This window comes from Canis lupus, chromosome 37 (assembly GCF_011100685.1).
Source record: "Canis lupus familiaris isolate Mischka breed German Shepherd chromosome 37, alternate assembly UU_Cfam_GSD_1.0, whole genome shotgun sequence".
NCBI lineage: Eukaryota > Metazoa > Chordata > Mammalia > Carnivora > Canidae > Canis > Canis lupus.
Window position 1 is genome coordinate 14,606,648 of NC_049258.1, and position 19,071 is coordinate 14,625,718.

The following is a 19,071-nucleotide window of genomic DNA, read 5'->3' on the forward strand; positions in this document are numbered from 1 at the left end:
GAGTAAAGAATATGGCAGTTGGAGAGATGAACAAGAGAAGCGGGCAGAGTCAGCTCCTGAGGGAAAGAGAGATGTCTGAGTTCCTGGAGCTCCTCATGTAGGAAAGAAAATAGAAGCTGCTTCCAGCCGGGCTCTGAGGCGGAATAGCAGAAAAAGACAAGTGGGATTCTCCACCAACACAGTCTATAGGACTCCCTGCGACTTAGGATACATATTCAAATGTGAAATGACAGTGTATGTAGAGCCTCCCTGAGAGCTCAAAAGTGGAGTGGAGTTATGTTTCTGGCAATATGGTACTCTACGTATTCTTGAAACACATTTCACTACAAAACCTCTAAAAACACTGGACTAAACATAAAAAATCATCTTCTTAAATGTATGGCTGAGCTGGAAGGAAAGTAAGGAAAATTCTTAGTGGCCTGCACTGAAATGGAGGGATCAGGAATGCAGAGAAACATCAAAGCTGTAGGCTGTGCCATGGCTCATGCAACCTTTCCTTTGTTGTTACCATCATGCAAAGCTCTGAAGGTATAATATAAGATCTGGAAATTTCCTTAAATGCCTGGAACCAATAAATCTTGTTTTCGATGAGGGGCACTATATGCACGTTGGGGGCACATTTTCAACTCTGCCTTAGCCTTCATTTTCTGCTTGCAGAACCCTCAAGGTCATCCAAAGGGAAAGCTTAGGGCCTTTGCATGGCTTTCCTGGCAATGCCCAGGACCCTGGGCATGAGCACAGCTCTAGACTTAAATGTCATCTTCTTGATTGTCAGGTAGAAGTCAGAGCTTTTCAAAGCCTCTCTATGTGTGTCCTTTCTCAGTCTTTCTTTTAAAGCTTTTGGTTACAGGCGCCTGGGTGGTTCGTTTGGCTAAGAGTCTGACTCTTGGTTTTGGCTCAGGTCATGGTGTCAGGGTCCTGGGATTGAGCCCCATGTCAGGCTCTCTGCTCAGCGGGGAGTCTGCTTTCCCCATCTCCCTCCCCCTTTACCTCTCCCTTTACGCCCTCTCTTGCTCTCCTAAATAAATGAATAAATAAATCTTTTTTTAAAAAATAAAGCTTTTAGTTAGTCTAATGCTTTCTTTCAACTGGAATCCATCTCCTCAGGCAGCTGCAAAGCTAAGTAACTGCCTGTTATTATTTTTGACAAATGCTATGGGGAAAAAGCTTTTCACTGTAGGTGAGCTGACTTAGGTCAACTATAGATAGTCTTGCAAGTGAGGCTTTCCAGGGAGCCACCAGACAGGTCACATAATTCTCTGGGAAGGAAGCTTTTAAGGAGTCCCACAACTACATTCTGTTCCTTTCATTTGCTACCAGGCTGCTGGTCTTCACTGAGAATGCGGGTTGTTAGTTTTCAATAATACTGCAAAGCAGGATAAGACAGGGTTAAGTTACAAATGCCACACAGCTCATTTCTTTTACTGAGATTGAGCCTTTTTTTAAAAAGATTTAATTTATTTATTTTGAGAGAGAGAGAACTAGCGTGGGGTTGGGGAACAAGGGGGTAGGAGGAGAGGGGGAAGCAGACTGAGCAGGGAACCTGACTTGGGGCTCAATCCCAGGACCCTGAGACCATGACCTGAGTCAAAAGCAGATGCTTAATTGACTGAGCCACTCAGGCGCTCCTGAGTTGAGCCATTTTTGTTTGTTTTTAATGAACACTCCCAGATTGTTGCAAGCCTTTGGATAAATATCAGAGTTCTGAAAAAGTTGACTCAGACCATTTTGCCAGTTTCTTGTTGCTTTGTGGAGGACAGAGTTTTCTGAGGTCCCTACTCTGTTAGTTTTGCTTATGTCACTTTGATGGGGAGTTTGAATAGGCATTTTTTGTGCATTTGGCAACCACGTAGTGTTGCCAAATAGCATGGTGTTCTTTAAAAACTTAGGCTTAAAGGGGCCTAGGTTAAGGATCGACTCTTGGTTTCAGCTCATGTCATGATCTCATGGCCATGAGATCAAACCCTGAATTGGGCTCTGTGCTCAGCTCAGAATCTGCTTGAGATTCCCTATCTTCCTCTACCTCTCCTGCTTGTGCTCTCTCTCTCTAAAATAAATAAACAAATCTTAAAAAAAGGTTAAAAATTAGGCTTATTAAGTTTAAGTATACTAATATAGCCCACTTACCAGTTAAAAGCTATGGAAACATGTATATTCTTTCCACCACCTTCTTCTCCTTCATAAACTTGCTTTAGTTGTAGAGACTATAAAAGTGAATGAATCAATAAGTGAGTGAGCCGATCAATCAATCAATGAATCAATCAATCAAATTTGTGATTCAAGGATCCAGTACAGGGATTGAACACAATAAATATCCAGGGAATGGGGCTGAATCAAAAAGCATATTGGCTTCGAATAGGCAAAACTGACCAATTCTCTACTGTATTTTATCCTCCACATAAGACTAAATCTTTAGCTTAATATTTATCTCACATAAATTTGTAACTTTGGGATGCCTGGGTGGCTCAACAGTTAAGCATCTGCCTTCAGCTCAGGTCATAATCCTGGAGTTCTAGGATCAAGTCCCATGTCGGGCTCCCTGTATGGAACCTGCTTCTCCCTCTGCCTCTGTCTCTACCTCTCTTTCTGTGTCTCTCATGAATAAATAAAATCTTTTAAAAAAAATAAAATTGTAACTTTTATGTTAATGATTTTCCTTCCTTTTTTTTTTTTAAGTTTTATTGAGAGAGACACAGGCAGATGGAAAAGCAGGCTCCACATAGGAAGCCCGACGTGGGACTCAATCCTGGAACTCGGGGATTACACCCTGAGCCCAAGGTGGATGCTCAACCTCTGAGCCACCCAAGCGTCCTGATTTTCCCACTTCCTTTAATGTTTACAGGCCATATCTTGGTTTGGGTGGAAAATGCATACTATAAAATAGTTTTAGCAGTAAATTCTTTCAATAAAGGAAAGGAAAAAAGGATAGAGAAGGGATGGGGAAAAGAAGGAGAAAGAGGAAGGTACTCTTGTCCCTTGTCAAAGCAGTGGCCACTGACAAATTTTGAAAGTATTTGACTAATACATAGCAGAAATAATTATTTTCCATCAGAAAATTTATAACTAGCTCAATTGAAGGACATTAGTTAAAGAAGCTTGTCTGGAAATAATCTGAAAAGATCTTTGTGTCTCATGTCTTCCTTAATTTGTTATAATGAATGAGTCATAATATTTTAAGAGGATTAGAGCTGCTTATAATGAGTGCTACATTTAAAGGACTAAAGAAGCTTTAGTAACAATATCATATAATATGATTAGGGTACAACATAATATGATGGGACAAGATAATATGATTCTTTCATTTCCTGTTTTCACTAGAAAATTACAGAAAAAAAAACAAACAAACAAACCACAAAGCAGCTTTTTGTTTCATTCTTTGCTAGGGAAGAAAATATGAAGGTTAAGTATTATCTGGCTATGTATATACACTCACACATGCACAAATACTGAGTTAACTTGATTTTATAAATGTGTAATAAATTTGGTGTCATAAATCATTTTATCTCTTTACTTTTCTATGACTCTCCTTTATTAATAATGAATATAAAAGCAGGCCTTCAATGACTATTCTAGCAAAGATAGTCCACATCTTTGAAAATTGTTTTATCTATATTAATACTTAAAATCATCGAATTAAAAGCAAATCATATTTTCTTCAGTTCTTGTGATATCAAAGTCACAAGACTCAAATTTGAAAAACACTGAAAAATAGGAAGGTTCTTCACAACATCAGACCTGTTCTGTTTAGTCTTTGTCAAGGAAAAACGCATAGAAGGGTAATTCCAAGGGCACCTGGGTGGCTCAGGGGTTGAACATTTGTCTTTGGCTTAGGTTGTGATCTCAGGGTCCTGGGATTGAGTCGGGCATCAGCCTCTCCACAGGGAGTCTGCTTCTCCCTCTGTCTATGTCTCTGCCTCTCTCTGTGTGTCTCTCAAGAATGAATAAATAAAAATCTTTTTTTTAAATAATTTTTTTTAAAGGGTAGTTCCAGATTAAAAGAGAGAAGAGGGACACCTGACTGGCTGTGGGTAGAACATGCAACCCTTGATCTGGGGTCATGAGTTCAAGACCCACATTATGTGTAGAGCTTTCTTTTCTTTTTTTTTTCTTTTTTAAAGATTTTATCTATTTATTTGGGAGAGAGAGCACAAGCAAGAGCAGGAGTAGAGGGGAGGGGCGGAGAGAGAGATGGAGAAGCAGTCTCCCCACTGAGCAAGAAGCCTGACTCAAGGCTCAATCCCAGGACCCTGAGATCATGACCTGAGCGGAAGGCAAATGCTTAACAGACTGAACCACCCAGGTGCCCCTAGAGCTTTCTTAAAAAATAAAAATTAAAAAGGCCAAAAAAATGTAATCTGTGACGATTAATTAGATGTTGATTTTTTTGCATTTATCTTTTTTTTTTTTTTTTTTTAGGGACGCCTGGGTGGCTCAGCAGTTGAGCACCTGCCTTTGGCTCAGGGTATGATCCCGGGATCCGGGATCGACTCCTGCCTGGGGCTCCCCACAGGGAACCTGCTTCTCCCTCTGATTGTGTCTCTGCCCCTCTTTCTGTGTCTCTCATGAATAAATAAAATATTTAATAAATAAACTGTCTCTGAGTTTTCTTCTAGAAGAACTCAACCTGTGACATGAGATGGGTATCAGATAACCTCTAAATGAGGAACTTTTCTTTAAGTTCTGTTTTCTTTAAAACTGCCAATGTCATCAAAGACAAAGAAAGGCCATGGGAAAAAAAAAAAAAAGGAAAAAAAAAAAAAAAAGAAAGGCCATGGGAATGTTCCATATTAAAACAGACTAAAGACACATGACAACTAAATGTAATATATGATGTTGGGCTGCATCCTATACTAGAGAAAAATAAAAGGCAAAAAAGAACATTATTGAATCAATTGACAGAACTGGAATGTGGATTAGAGATTGGCTAAAAGTATTGCATCGACTTAAAATTTCCTTAGATTATTAAGTATGCAGCAATTATGTAGAAGTATGTCCTTGCTCTTAGGAAATAGACACTAAAATATACAAGGACAAGGGAGCATGAGGTATGTAACTTCCTCTCAAATGATTCAGAAAAACTACATACACACATACAGAGACAGAATATAAATGCAAATGGAACAAAATTTTAACAGTTGGTGAATAGAGGTAAAAGTGATTTGAGAGGATTCTTTGAATTTTTCTTGTAACTCTTTTGCAATGAGATCATCTTCAAATAATAAGTTGAAAATATATAAATAATTACAGGTCAACCAGATATGGCAAAATGTTAGTAATCGATCTAGATTATAAGTATGTAATTATTCTCTGCAATATTATTTCAACTTTTCTGAATGTTTGAAATTCTTCATAATAAAAAGTTGAAAAAGGAGATCCCTGGGTGGCTCAGCAGTTTAGCGCCTGCCTCTGGCCCAGGGCCTGATCCTGGAGACCCAGGATTGGGTCCCACGTCTGGCTCCCTACATGGAGCCTGCTTCTCCCTCTGCCTGTGTCTCTGCCTCTCTCTCTCTCTCTTTGTCTATCATGAATAAATAAATAAAATCTTTAAAAAATAAAAATAAAAAGTTGAAAAAAAATACAAGCCAGGGTATTTGCTATATATCTCAACTCTTCAAGGCTTGCGGGACTTTATCTTTTGGAGCACTGTGCCCTGATTTCAGGTAGGGGTCACAAATTAAATGGGTACTTTATCTGCGATTAAGTGAGAGAACACGTATTAGCATACCAATTAGACCCTGAAAGTTCTCCGCTCTCTAAAGCAGAACTCTTTAAATCATTAATTATTTACCTCCTCTCTCTAAGAAACTCCATTAGATGTAAGCTGAGTACCAAAACTTTGTCTTTTTAAAATTCTCTGCTATATCCTTAGTTGCTAGAACAATTCCCAGAACATTGCATATGCCCAAGAAACACCTGTTGAAAGAACAAGTGAGGAAGATCTTCAATAAATATAGACATTGCTATACGTCAATAATTTTACCTACTAAACATCAACTCCTGTCATTATGGTCAAAATGAAATTTGGCTTTACTCTTTTTTGCTTCCTTTCTCTTTCTTATTGCACGTTGGGAGCATCAGAATTCTGGAATTATTTCAGCAATGAAATAGTTTATCTGGATAAACCTGAGTCAAGCAATACTTTGAGGTAGTGCTGCTGGGCTCCTGGAGGGAGCAGCAGAGCCTTGAGAAAGCAAGCCCGTCAGGGCACGAAGTAGAGAGTGACCTTGAAGGACGTGCAGCCTCCACTGCTGCTGCTGCTGCTGCTGCTGCTGGGGACCTTGGAAGGGAGGACTCACCGCACAGGGTAGAGCAGACTTGACTCCCGGAGAACCGCTGTCCTACCACATGCAGAGGAATGAAGCCAGCCAGCGATAGGAAGCCAGGCGTCAGGGACTATAGCTTATTTATTGGCCAAGCACCGACACTCACTCAGTAAGACCAAAAACAAATAAAGCTGCAGGAACCAGATCAGCCAGGAGTCAGAATGTAGAAATCATGGCTTGGAGCGAGAATCAAGAGGAACCCAAACAGATGTGGAATAGCAGTAGCCTGGCCATCAGTTTTGTCTAATTTGGATGTTTGCCACATGGAGCTGGGTGGAAGTGTTAACCACAAAACAACAGCCTTCCCATGCTCAAGTCCTCCTGGCAAACCACTGGGGCTTGCTGATGGTGCTAGTGGCTAACAGTCCCAGCTGGCAAGTGTCATCCAGGGACGCATGGCTGCTGTTGTCTCCGGGCACCCTTCATAGTCTGCTGGACTATATACTGTCCTTACTATTTCTACTCCCAGCTCAGGGTTAGAGCAAATGGAGCAAAGTATAACCACGAGCCTCCAATTTTTTATCTTTATCCCCCTATCCAATCCCCACCTTCTCATTTTCAAATCTGGAAAAGCTGCTTGCTCCCTAGGCAAATAGTATTTAAAACAGTTTGTTTAAATTTGTAATTAGTTTTTTACCTTGAATAATTAAAAAAAAATGATTCTTTTAACTAACGGACGCAGCAAATATCTCAAGTGTTTTCAAGGTGACATCCTATCATACTGCTCAAAAAAATACACACACATACCCCTCAACCTCTTGACACACTTAAGTGGAACATGAGAATTAAAATCACTACAGTAGTCTTACTACAGAAGTATAGTGTAAGATAGGATTTGTGATATGTAGGTGTCCTGAAAAATATTACTTAGGGTTGTTGTGGTTCTTTTAAGATTTTTAAAAAATTTTTAAGTCTTTGCTACTCCCAGCATGGGGCTTGAACTCACAACCCCAAGATCAAGAGTCGCCTATTCTTCTGAGCCAGCCAAGCCCCCCTATGGTTGGGTTTTATTTCAGATATTTTACCCATTTACAGTGACAGTACTACATAATATTTCTTCCTTTCTTTTTTCTTTGATCTATTTCATTAGAAAATACTCAGCCTATTCGCCTATAAAAGAACTTGACTAAAGATATCACCAGTGTGGCCAAAAGCAGACTAAATTAGTATGCCAGCAAAGCAAAGGCAGTAAAACATTAAAAGGTTTAACTTCCATGGATTAGTGTATAATTTTGCAATAAGAAAATTCTGGGGGGGAAAAAAGACCTATTTTACTTTCATTAATTTATGAGTTTGGTTTAGTATATATACATATATTTTTATGTTGAATTATCTATGATAAAGGAGATCATAATTTTTTCAGTATTTAGGGCCTGTCAGGAAAAATTGTGAAGGATACTGAAATGGGAAGACAGATTCTGAGTATCCTGGTGTGTCTTTTCAGGTTCTCTGACTGTTACTGCATGAATATTTCACAGTTGCACACATTGTTGACAACTTATACTAACACAAATGATCTTTGTCCATAGCAATATGAACTGTGTCTAGTGGAATGCAATAGATTATTGCCTGTGAAGTACTAACCAGTTTTGCCAATTTTGCAACTGTTTATAAACTCATTTCAACATTCCTGATGGCCTATATATGTATGATTTTTTTTAAAGATTTTATTTATTTATTCATGAGAGAGAGAGAGAGAGAGAGGCAGAGGGAGAAGCAGGCTCCATGCAGGGAGCCCGATGTGGGACTTGATCCCGGGACTCCAGGATCACGCCCTGAGCCAATGGCAGGCACTAAACCACCAAGCCACCCAGGGATCCCCTATACGTATGATTTTTAATTCTCTCTTTTAAAAAAATATTTTATTTATTTATTCATGGGATACAGTGAGAGGGAGAGAGAGAGAGAGAGAGAGAGAGGCAGAGACACAGGCAGAGGGAGAAGCAGGCTCCCTTTGGGGAGCCTGATGTGGGACTTGATCCTGGGACCCCGGGATCACCACCTGAGCCAAAGGCAGACACTCAACTAGAGCCACCTGGCACCCCTTGAATTCTCCTTTTAACCAGTGGTAACAGCTTACTGATTCTATCATTCACTAATGAGTTAAATAAAACCTTTGAGACATGTTAATTTTATATTCATACATGAGTCATGATTCGTTTGTTTAAAAAATTATCTTGGGGCACCTGGGTGGCTCAGTTGTTTAAGCATGTGACTTCTGCTAGATTATGATTTCAGGGTCCTGGCATTGAGACCTGACGGGCTGGCGGGGAAACGGGGGCTCCAAGATGGCGGACCTCCCCGCCACCTTCACTGCGGCCTCCAGGTCACCACCAGGAAACTGAAGTTTTCCACCCAGGAACTTCCCAATTGGGAACTGTCCCTCAGGGGTTTCTCCCACCCCACGACCTCCATACCTTACCTAATATGGACACAAGCCTATGTCCTGCCTCAACCCCATAGAAGGACCCTGCCAACTCCCCACCTGCCCAGTGCCTCTCTTGGGAAGGGATATCCTCCAAAAACTGCGGGCCACCATCCGTCTCTCTCCTTCTCCTTCAGCTTCGGAGTGTCTTCTACTGCCACTCCTCCCCTCTCCTCCAACTCCCATCCCTACAAATCTGCCCACCGTTAATCCCCAAGTTTGGGATACATCCAAACCCACCGGCACCTCCCACCACAGTCCTGTTCATATCCGGTTAAAGAATAACTCCACATACTCTTCTAGGGCTCAGTTCCCCATCTCCTTTACCCATCGTAGGGGTCTCAAACTTATAATAGACCACCTAAAGCAGCAGGGACTTCTCATTCCTATCAACTCCCCCTGCAATACCCCAATCCTGCCTGTACGAAAGCCATCAGGGGTTTATCGGCTGGTACAGGACCTACAGCTCATTAATGAAGCTGTTGTCCCACTCCACCCCGTCGTCCCCAACCCCTATACCCTACTGTCTCACATCCCTCCCGGCACCCCTCATTTCACAGTTCTCGACCTAAAGGATGCATTCTTTACTATTCCCCTGCATCCTGACTCCTATTTCCTGTTTGCTTTTACCTGGGAAGACCCAGACACCCATGTTTCTGGACAACTTACCTGGACAGTCCTACCGCAAGGGTGTTGTGACAGCCCCCACATTTTCGGCCAGGCCCTGGCAGCTGACCTCCAGGAATGTCTCCTGGAGGCCAGTACCCTGCTACAGTATGTAGATGACCTGCTTCTCTGTAGCCCTTCCCTCCTCACCTCCCAGGAAGATACCTCTACCCTACTAAACTTCCTGGGAGCTAGGGGGTATAGAGTCAACCCGTCTAAGGCCCAGCTATGTACCCCATCAGTCACATATCTAGGGATCACTCTGACCCCTACCTCTAAATCCCTTACTGGGGACCGTATTCACCTCCTCCAAGAACTCCCCTCAGAGTGCAGATGGGATACTCTCCTTCCTAGGACTCGTGGGGTTTTTTAGACACTGGATTCCAAACTTATCTATCCTGGCCCGGCCTTTATATCAAGCAGCCAAGGAAACCCCTCAGGGTCCCTTAACTGATCCTGCCTCAATCCAGCATGGATTTTCGAGGCTCTGAGACTGCCTCATTAAGGAACCAGTTCTGGCTCTCCCAGACCATGCTAAACCGTTCCATCTCTTCACAGATGAACGATCTGAGTCGGCCACCGGCCTTCTAGCCCAGCCCACCGGGCCTACATACAGGGCAGTAGCCTACCTGTCCAAACAGACCCCACCACCCGGGGTTGACAACCCTGTCTCAGGGCGCTGGCTGCCGTGGCCTCCCTCACTAAGGAGGTCCTAAAACTGACCTTAGGACAGCCTCTTACAGTCTACTCCCCCCACCGACTCACGGACCTCCTTGGCCATCGGTCTCTGGCCCAGATGACTCCCTCCCGGGTGAGTTATTCCATTTGTTATTTGTCGAAAACCCTCAGATATCTCTGTCTGTCTCCCCCCGCTAAAACCCTGCGACTTTACTGCCTGCACCCTTACCTACCCCTGACCCTTCTCACTCTTGCCTTCAACTTCTGGAGGACTTTACCCCCTCTTACCCTGGACTCTCTGACCAACCTCCGGCTAACCCTGATCACATCCTGTTTGTGGATGGCAGCTCCCTTCTGACCTCAGATGGCCTACGCCACGCCGCCTATGCCGTAGTTACCTCTGAGGCAGTTGTTGAAGCAGCCCCCCTTCCTCTTGGGACTACTTCCCAGAAGGTGGAGCCGATAGCCCTAACCCGGGCACTCCACCTGTCCAAGGGACAACGAGTCACCATTTACACTGACTCCAAATATGCTTACCTCATATCCCACACTCATTCAGTTATTTGGCAAGAAAGGGGATTCCTGACTACCAAAGGTATCCCTATCGTAAATGGGCCGCTCATTGCCAGGCTCCTCGAGGCCCTACGCCTACCCACCGAGGTCGCCATCGTCCACTGCCGGGGACACCAAACTACCCTTGACTCGGTCTCCCTAGGCAACAATAAAGCTGATATGGTGGCCAGGCAGATGGCCCTTAGCGCCACTCCTGCCCCTGTACTCTTCCTCAACACTGCACATCAACCTTGTTACACCGAGGAAGAGACGCTAGCACTCCAAACGTTGGGGGGCAAACTAGGGAACAAAGGGTGGATCCACATGCAGAACTGCACTGCCATACCTGAAAACCTGGCTCACACCCTGGTCACAGAAATTCACCAGTCGCTCCATATCGGCCCCAAGGCGTTGTTTCAATTCTTACAACCTCTCTTCTACCACCCTTCTCTGTCCAAGGTCATTGAAACCGTTCACAGGACATGCACTGTCTGTTCGGCTGTCAGTGCACAAGATGGGATCCACAGGCCAGAACCTAACCACCAATTGCGAGGCCACCAGCCGGGAGAAGACTGGCAGCTGGACTTCACCAACATGCCCCGTCATAAAAACCTCCGCTACCTACTAACCCTGGTTGACACGTTCACAGGTTGGATAGAGGCCTATCCCACTGCCCGCGATATGGCGGACGTGGTGGCTGCAATCCTTATTGAACACGTCATTCCCCGTTTCAGACTGCCCTGAACCCTCAAGTCAGACAACGGACCTGCCTTCATATCCAGCATAACCCAGCAAGTGGCTAAAAGTCTCAACATCTCCTGGAGATTGCACATCCCTTACCATCCTCTGTCCTCGGGTAAAGTAGAAAAGGCCAACGACCTACCTAAAGCCCAACTCACCAAACTTACCTTGGAAACCTGTCTTTCTTGGCCTACCCTCTTACCTCTTGCCCTCACTAGGCTGAGGGCGGCCCCCCCATGGACCCTCAGGACTAAGCCCGTTTGAACTCCTCTAGGGTCCTCCCTTCCTCATAGATCACAATCTCCCTGCTGTTCCTCCACCCCTTCTCTCCTATCTGCCTTACCTCACTCTGCTCTGGGCTCTCCTGAGAGCTCATGCTGACTCAGTCACCCCAGCCCGGAACAACCCTGAAGATGATGAGACTCCTTCCCAGAAACTGCTCCCGGGGGGGCCAGGTTCTCCTCAGGAGTCGCAACCCTGGTCCCTTACAGACGCAGTAGACTGGGCCCCATACTGTCATCCTCACCACCCCAACTGCGGCAAAGCTACTGGGCCACCAGCCGTGGGTGCACATCAACAACCTTAAACGGGCCCCCTCTGACAGTAAGTGGGCCTCCCGGATGGTGGGCCCCACCAAACTCTGCTTGGTTAGGGCTCCTTCTCGTACTCCTCAGGAGTCCCCAGATCTAGGCAGAGTCATGTGACTGCGTGAGGGGCTCAGCTCCCTCACGCTATTTCTCGGCCTATACCTCTATGCACAGGTCCTACTATCAGGGAAAGACACCTCCACTCTCCCCTGCCCCCTCGGGAATCGTCTTCTCCTGGCCAAAAGGGATCTATTGCTGCCTAACTGCCAATGATTCCTTGGATTGTACTCTCATCCTTCTGTCTCCTACCACCAGCATCTACTCATCTGAACAACTCTTATCTCAACTGTCCCCTACCTCCCAGCTGCCTTCCCTTCTTAATAGGGGCAGGACTAACTATCGGTGTGGCAACTGGGGCGGCAGGGCTGGGAACCTCCATTAACTTCTATTATAAGCTTTCCCAGGCACTCAATGAGGACATGGAACGAATAACAGACTCACCGCCTTACAGACTCAGATCACCAGCTTAGCCGCCGTCACCCTACAAAACCGACGCGCCCTAGATCTCCTCACCCCGAAAAAGGGGGAACATGCCTTTACTTAAACGAAGAGTGCTGCTACTTCGTCAACCACTTCGGCATAGTCACCTCTAAGGTCAAAGAACTCAAAGACCGGATCCGGGCGAGACACCAAGATGACTCCATCTGGGGCTTCAGTCCCCAAGCCTGGGTAACTTGGCTCCTCCCCCTCGCAGCGCCCCTCTGTATACTCCTCCTGTTAATCTCAATCGCTCCCTGCCTTACACGTTGCTTAGGGAGCGCCTGCAAGAAATAACCAGGGTATCAGGCAACCAACTCCTCCTACAGCCCTATTCCCGCCTGCCCACATCCGATGGCCTCTACGACGTCCCACTGCCAGCAGGAAGTAGCCAGAGTCGACGCCCCCTGACACCAATATAAATATAAAGAGGTCGGAATGACGGGCGGCGGGGAAACGGGGGCTCCAAGATGGCGGACCTCCCCGCCAACCCTCTCCAAGATGGCGGACCTCCCCGCCACCTTCACTGCGGCCTCCAGGTCACCACCAGGAAACTGAAGTTTTCCACCCAGGAACTTCCCAATTGGGAACTGTCCCTCAGGGGCTTCTCCCACCCCACGACCTCCATACCTTACCTAATATGGACACAAGCCTATGTCCTGCCTCAACCCCATAGAAGGACCCTGCCAACTCCCTCCCAGCGCGACTTCCACGACTTCCACGACTCACACTCCCCCCGCCCCCCCGTGAGTCGTGGAACCTCACCCGAGGGTGCTTGCAATAAGGTTCATCTCTCGGATCCACTTGCCTTGTAGCCTCTTTTCTTATCACCGTGGGCGGGAGCAACTTTACAAGACCCATGTGGGGCTCCCTGATTGCTTCCCCCTCTCCCTCTGCCCCTCCCCAGCACTTGTGCTCGATCTTCCACTCTCTCTCTCAAATAAATAAATAAAATCTTTTTTAAAAAAAAGAAAAATCTGGGGATCCCTGGGTGGCGCAGCGGTTTGGCGCCTGCCTTTGGCCCAGGGTGCGATCCTGGAGACCCAGGATCGAATCCCACGTCGGGCTCCCGGTGCATGGAGCCTGCTTCTCCCTCTGCCTGTGTCTCTGCCTCTCTCTCTCTCTCACTGTGTGCCTATCATAAATAAATAAAATAAAATAAAAAAAAAATAAAAAATAAAAAAAAAAAAAAAAAAGAAAAATCTTTTAAAAAATGATCTTTTAATAGATCTTAAATCCAAGAGTGTTGATCTGACTGTGGGAGGACAATGAAGAGGGACAGGAGGATGGGAGTGAGGTAAGATTTTTTAAAAATGTATATGAAGTGGGACGCCTGGGTGGTGGTTGAGCATCTGCCTTAGGCTCAGGTCATGATCCTGGGGTCCTGGGATCAAGTCCCACATCGGGCTCCCTGCATGGAGCCTGCTTCTCCCTCTGTGTCTCTACCTCTCTCTGTGTGTGTCACTCATGAAGAAATAAGTAGAATCTTAAAAAAAAAAAAAAAAAAAAAAAGATGTATATGAAGTTTCTTTCTGGTCCATTCAATTTCTAAACCTAAATTTACCTCCCACTCCTAGGATCATGATGGAACTGAACATCAAGTTGGGGAAGTACTCCCTCAGAGGGAAGGAGAGCTAAGTGGAATTCCAGATCAGTAGGGAAGGGCTTCAGGGGAGAGAATTCTGATAGCACCCCAAGTTTGGCATGGCGGAGGCAAATTCTTTCTTTAGGGTTTCCAGACTCTCTTCCCTGCACCCCCACCTGTCCTCTTGAAGACTATGTGTTAGCAGTGGGATCCCTAATAGGACTGTTGGAATCGGGAGACCAATAAGCAAGATGAACAGATACGGTACTCAGAGATGTGCAGCTCTCCTCTCCTCTCCTTCTGGTTTTCCTTTTTTTTTTTTTGCAGTCAGACCCAGGACACTTTCAGTGCTGCTGCAGCTGCTCCAACCGAGGAGGGGAGCCAAGCCTGAGCTCCAGCCTCTCCACTCCAGGTAACTGGTGTGCCGGGCCCTCTTGCCTCATCAGTGCTGCAGTTCCAGGACCCAGAACCCCCTCCTCAGCCGAGGACACATGTCGGGTCACCCGGGTGGAGAGAAGTCCCGGGCCCAGCAACGCTCCAGCTTGGTCTCTGTCTCTGCCCTGCTGCCCACTCTTCCTTGGGAGGCCTAAATACGTCCAGGTGCTTACGTAGTTGTAGTTCTACGTCCCCTTTCCAGTTTTCCATGTCTGTCTTCTCTCGCTGTCACCCTGTCTCTTCTGTTCTTAAACTGCCCTCTCTCCTGCCGCCTGTCCTCACCAGGTGCTTCCACGAAATCCACCAGCAACCACGAGCAGTCCTGGGCCGTGTTTTTTGTTTTGTTTTGTTTTAAGATTTTATTTATTTATTCATGAGAGACACACAGAGAGAGAGAGAGGCAGAGACACAGGCAGAGGGAGAAGCAGGCCCCATGCAGGGAGCCCGACGTGGGACTAGATCCCAACGTGGGACTAGGATCAGGCCCTGGGCTGAAGGCAGATGCTCAGCCACTGAGCCACACGGGTGTCCCGGGGCTGTGTTTTATGGTAGTGATGAGCGAGGCCCCTGGGGTCAAGCAGACCCTGGTTTGGAATCACAGTTCCACTTACTACCTCCCTGTGAGGCCTTGCCGAGGTTAGTCAAAGGCTCCGAGCCTCAATTTCTCCATCTGTAAAAGAAGGATAAGAAGAGTACCTATTCGACCAGGTCGCTGTGGGCATGAAATGAGGTGGTCAAGAGAAGTTCCATGTCTGATACAGTCATCTGCTACTATTACCATTTTTTTCCCTGCCTCCTGATCCCTCTTCCCATTGCCTTATTTGTATGTACTATTTCACATTTTTTCTCAATCTACCATAGATACTGATTTTTTTTAAAGATTTTATTTATTTATTCATGAGAGACACACAGAGAGAGGCACAGACAGAGGCAAAGGAAGAAGCAGGCTCCCTGTGAGGAGCCCAATGTGGGACTTGATCCCAGGACCCAGGATCATGACCTGAGCCAAAGGCAGACACTCAACCACTGAGCCACCCAGACGCCCCCTCCTGTGTTGGTCACCATGTCAGCCACTTTCTGAAAGGCGTCCAAGAAGGCAGCTGCTGCTCCTTCTGTGGTCCAAAGCTGGGACTGTGGCTGTATCTATGGTGGATTGAAGTACAGGACATGCTACCCCAAAATAGGGCACCTGGGTATATTGAATAGTTGATGCTGAAGGAGTGTGTTTCCAGGGTTCAGGAAGGTCTCCTGGAAGCAGGTCCTGTGAGAATCACGTGAGACGTGCATGCCTTCCACATACCCTGAGGGAAGGGCATCTTTACCTCTGAGGAAGGAGGAACTCAGAAGAATCTGAACAAACAAGCCTTGCTATGTTTCCCCCACTGTACTACTCTCAGCTCATAAACCTTTGTCCCAGCACATTTTCCATGAGGCTCTATTTTTGGCCAAAGTATAAAAACACTCAGGTGTAACTGTTTCCTTGGGTTATTTCCTTATGAAGTCTCCATGTCATGTGAAACTTCCATTTAAAAAATCTGTATGCGGGATCCCTGGGTGGCGCAGCAGTTTGGCGCCTGCCTTTGGCCCAGGGCGCGATCCTGGAGACCCGGGATCGAATCCCACGTCGGGCTCCCGGTGCGTGGAGCCTGCTTCTCCCTCTGCCTGTGTCTCTGACTCTCTCTCTCTCTCTGTGACTATCATAAAAACAAACAAACAAAACAAAAAAAAAACAAAAAACAAAAAATCTGTATGCAAAAAATAAATAAATAAATAAATAAATAATCTGTATGCTTTTCCCTTAATAATCTGTCTTTTGTTACAGGGGCCTCAGCTCAGAGAAGAGGAAGAGGAAAATATACTTTTTTTCTTCCCCTATAATGGCAGATCAAAGACAGTGGTCATATGTATCACATCATTTTTTTTTATTACAGTCAACTTCAGTTTCTTCATCTGCCATCTGGGGAGAAAGCCCATCAATAAACCATCTACTGGGTTGTTTTAAGAATTGTACAAGATATTTTCCACTTAGAGCTCTCACAAACATGGTGACCATTCCTAAAACCCACCAGATTTTCTGAAAGAAATGTGGCAAGCACCAACCCCACAAAGTGACACATGACAAGAAGGGCAAGGATTCTCTGCATGCCCAGGGAAAGCAGCATTATGACAGGAAGTAGAGTGGCTATGGGGGGTGGACCCATTTTCCGGGAAAAAGCTAAAACTACAAAGAAGATTGTGCTGAGGCTTGAAGGTGTTGATCCCAACTGCGGATTCAAGAGAATACTGGCTATTAAGAGAAGCAAGCATTTTGAAAAGAAGAGAAGGGGCCAAGTGATCTAGTTCTACATGTCCTATTTTGTTTCATTATGAAGACAATATAATCTTGAAGTTATGTTCACTTAAAAAAAAAGAATTGTCCAACATATATATGTGTCTCTCAAAGTGCCTGGCTTAGGGAAAGAGCTCAAGAATTGTGAGATATTATTATTACCATCTTACTTTAATCTTCTTATTAGGGTGTATTATGAAATAATTCACATTACTAACATGACTTTGTTGAAAGGTAGCAAATTCCTGGGTTTCCAGCTAATGTAATGATCACTGGCTATAATCAGAGCTCACTTGATATTATTTGTGATTAGTTTAGCTAACATTTTGGATTTATGTTTCATTCTAAGAAAACATGGGCTGAAACATACCACTGTGAGCAACAAAATAATGGTTTCCTGCTGTTACTGTAAAGCTACATTGTGCTCATTCCTTCTTTTCCAAAGTAGGACATTCTGATCCTGTGATAATGTTCTACTAAAGGAATTTATTTATTTTGCACCAAATGATTCGTGTAGATGAGTTCATTTCTTGTGATGAAGACGGGTACAACATAGCTGGGCTTCTTGCTGTGATCTCACTGACTTGCTATAATCCAACTGGCTAGAAAACACAGTAATTGTCTGGCTCAGCAAGAAGAAAACCAGCTTTTCCAAAGAAATTCTTTTGGGGCATTCTCTCAAGTTTGATGAATAAGTTATTTACTGATTGCTTGAGGAAAATATAAAATGGAAGAAATGGTCTTTCTTTAAGAAATTACTAAAGAATACGCAGGGATGTGAGCAGACTCCATTGAATATGGCAAAAAATAGATCTAGTTTTTAAAAATCAGGCTTTTGTTTATTTGAGGCTGAAATAAATGAATGTGAATATTCTTTTTAAATTTTTATTTATTTATTTATTTATTTATTTATTTAAAGATTTTATTTATTTATTCATGAGAGACACACAGAGAGAGGCAGAGACACAGGCAGAGGGAGAAGCAGGCTCCCCTGATGTTACTCTCCTAAATAAGCTCTACTCTGACCACCACCAGCCTGTTCCCCAGTCTCAATCAGGGTCATCGCTCTCTATGCTTTACTTATAATTTTTAGTTATATATTTGAATACTTACTTGATAAATGTCTCTCCTTGAGCAGGCTGTATTTTTGCTTGCCTTTATATCCTCAGAGCCTAGCACAGTGCCTGGCAAGTAGGGGAGCTTGATAATATTTACTAACTGGCAGAAAGACAACAGTAGTTTTTTTTTTTTTTTTTTTTTTTAAGATTTTATTTATTTACTCATGAGAGACACAGAGAGAAAGAGAGAGGCAGAGGGAGAAGCAGGCCCATGCAGGGAGCCCAATGCAGGATTTGATCCCGGGTCTCAGGATCACACACTAGGCCGAAGGCAGCCCTAAACTGCTGAGCCACCCGCTACCCAACTTAGTGGTTTTTGATAGAAGGTATTTATGCTCGTGGCATCTCAACAATAACTAACAATAATTTTTATCTGAGAAGGTAAAGGTGAGTTTGAGGCAAGAATTTAAGTTCTTGATTATCATCAAATTCATTAGTTCCCGTGTTCAGTTCCTCTTTTTTTGTTATAGGTGTTAAAAGAATGTCAAGTACTTAGGAAAGCTAGCCTCACTTCTGAGGGATGTGTTAAATCTATTCAACCACTTAATTAGACAGGACTTTTGGTTGACAATGGGTCTTACTTCCAGGAAAAGGTGATGAAATTTTCCTCTAAAATCTTACCAAGAGCAAACTGGTTCACTCTTTACCATCATGGTTGTCTAATCATGTATTACTCATAATTAAAACCAGTTCACTTAACCACATGCAAAAGGAAGAAATCCCAGGCATGCCTAATTATATAATAGCATTTAACACATTACAGCAATACCTAACATTTCCCACATCCTTGTTAAGTACAACACAATACTAAGGAATTTTACGTGCATTTTCACATTTAATTCTCACAACAACCCTGCGAGGTACTATTATTATTTCCAGGAGGCAAAGAAAGGTTGGGTATTTAGCAATCGTGCTGAAACTCAAACAAGACTTCTGGGTCTGGGGCACCTGGGTGGCTCAGCGGTTGAGCGTCTGTCTTCTTTGGCTCACGTCATGATCCTGGGGTCCTGGGATCGAATTCTGAGGGAGCCTGCTTCTCCCTCTGCCTATGTCTCTGCCTCTCTCTGTGTGTCTATCATGAATAAATAAATACAT

At 44.5% G+C, this 19,071-nt stretch overlaps 1 protein-coding gene and 1 pseudogene across 18 annotated transcripts in view; one reads left to right on the forward strand and one right to left on the reverse strand.

The window, feature by feature from the left end:
* GPR1 (G protein-coupled receptor 1) overlaps nucleotides 1-19,071 on the reverse strand; it is a 50,349-nt gene that overhangs the window by 22,913 nt on the left and 8,365 nt on the right. For 3 of the 18 annotated variants that reach the window (XM_038585527.1, XM_038585516.1, XM_038585515.1), the window contains one exon: nucleotides 2,128-2,204. The exons of 1 other annotated variant lie outside the window; for it this stretch is intronic. The gene's annotated coding sequence lies outside the window, so the exon portion shown is untranslated. 14 more of the 18 variants (XM_038585523.1, XM_038585524.1, XM_038585511.1 and 11 more) reach the window with 13 other exon arrangements.
* Nucleotides 11,310-17,653, forward strand: LOC111094347 (annotated as a pseudogene).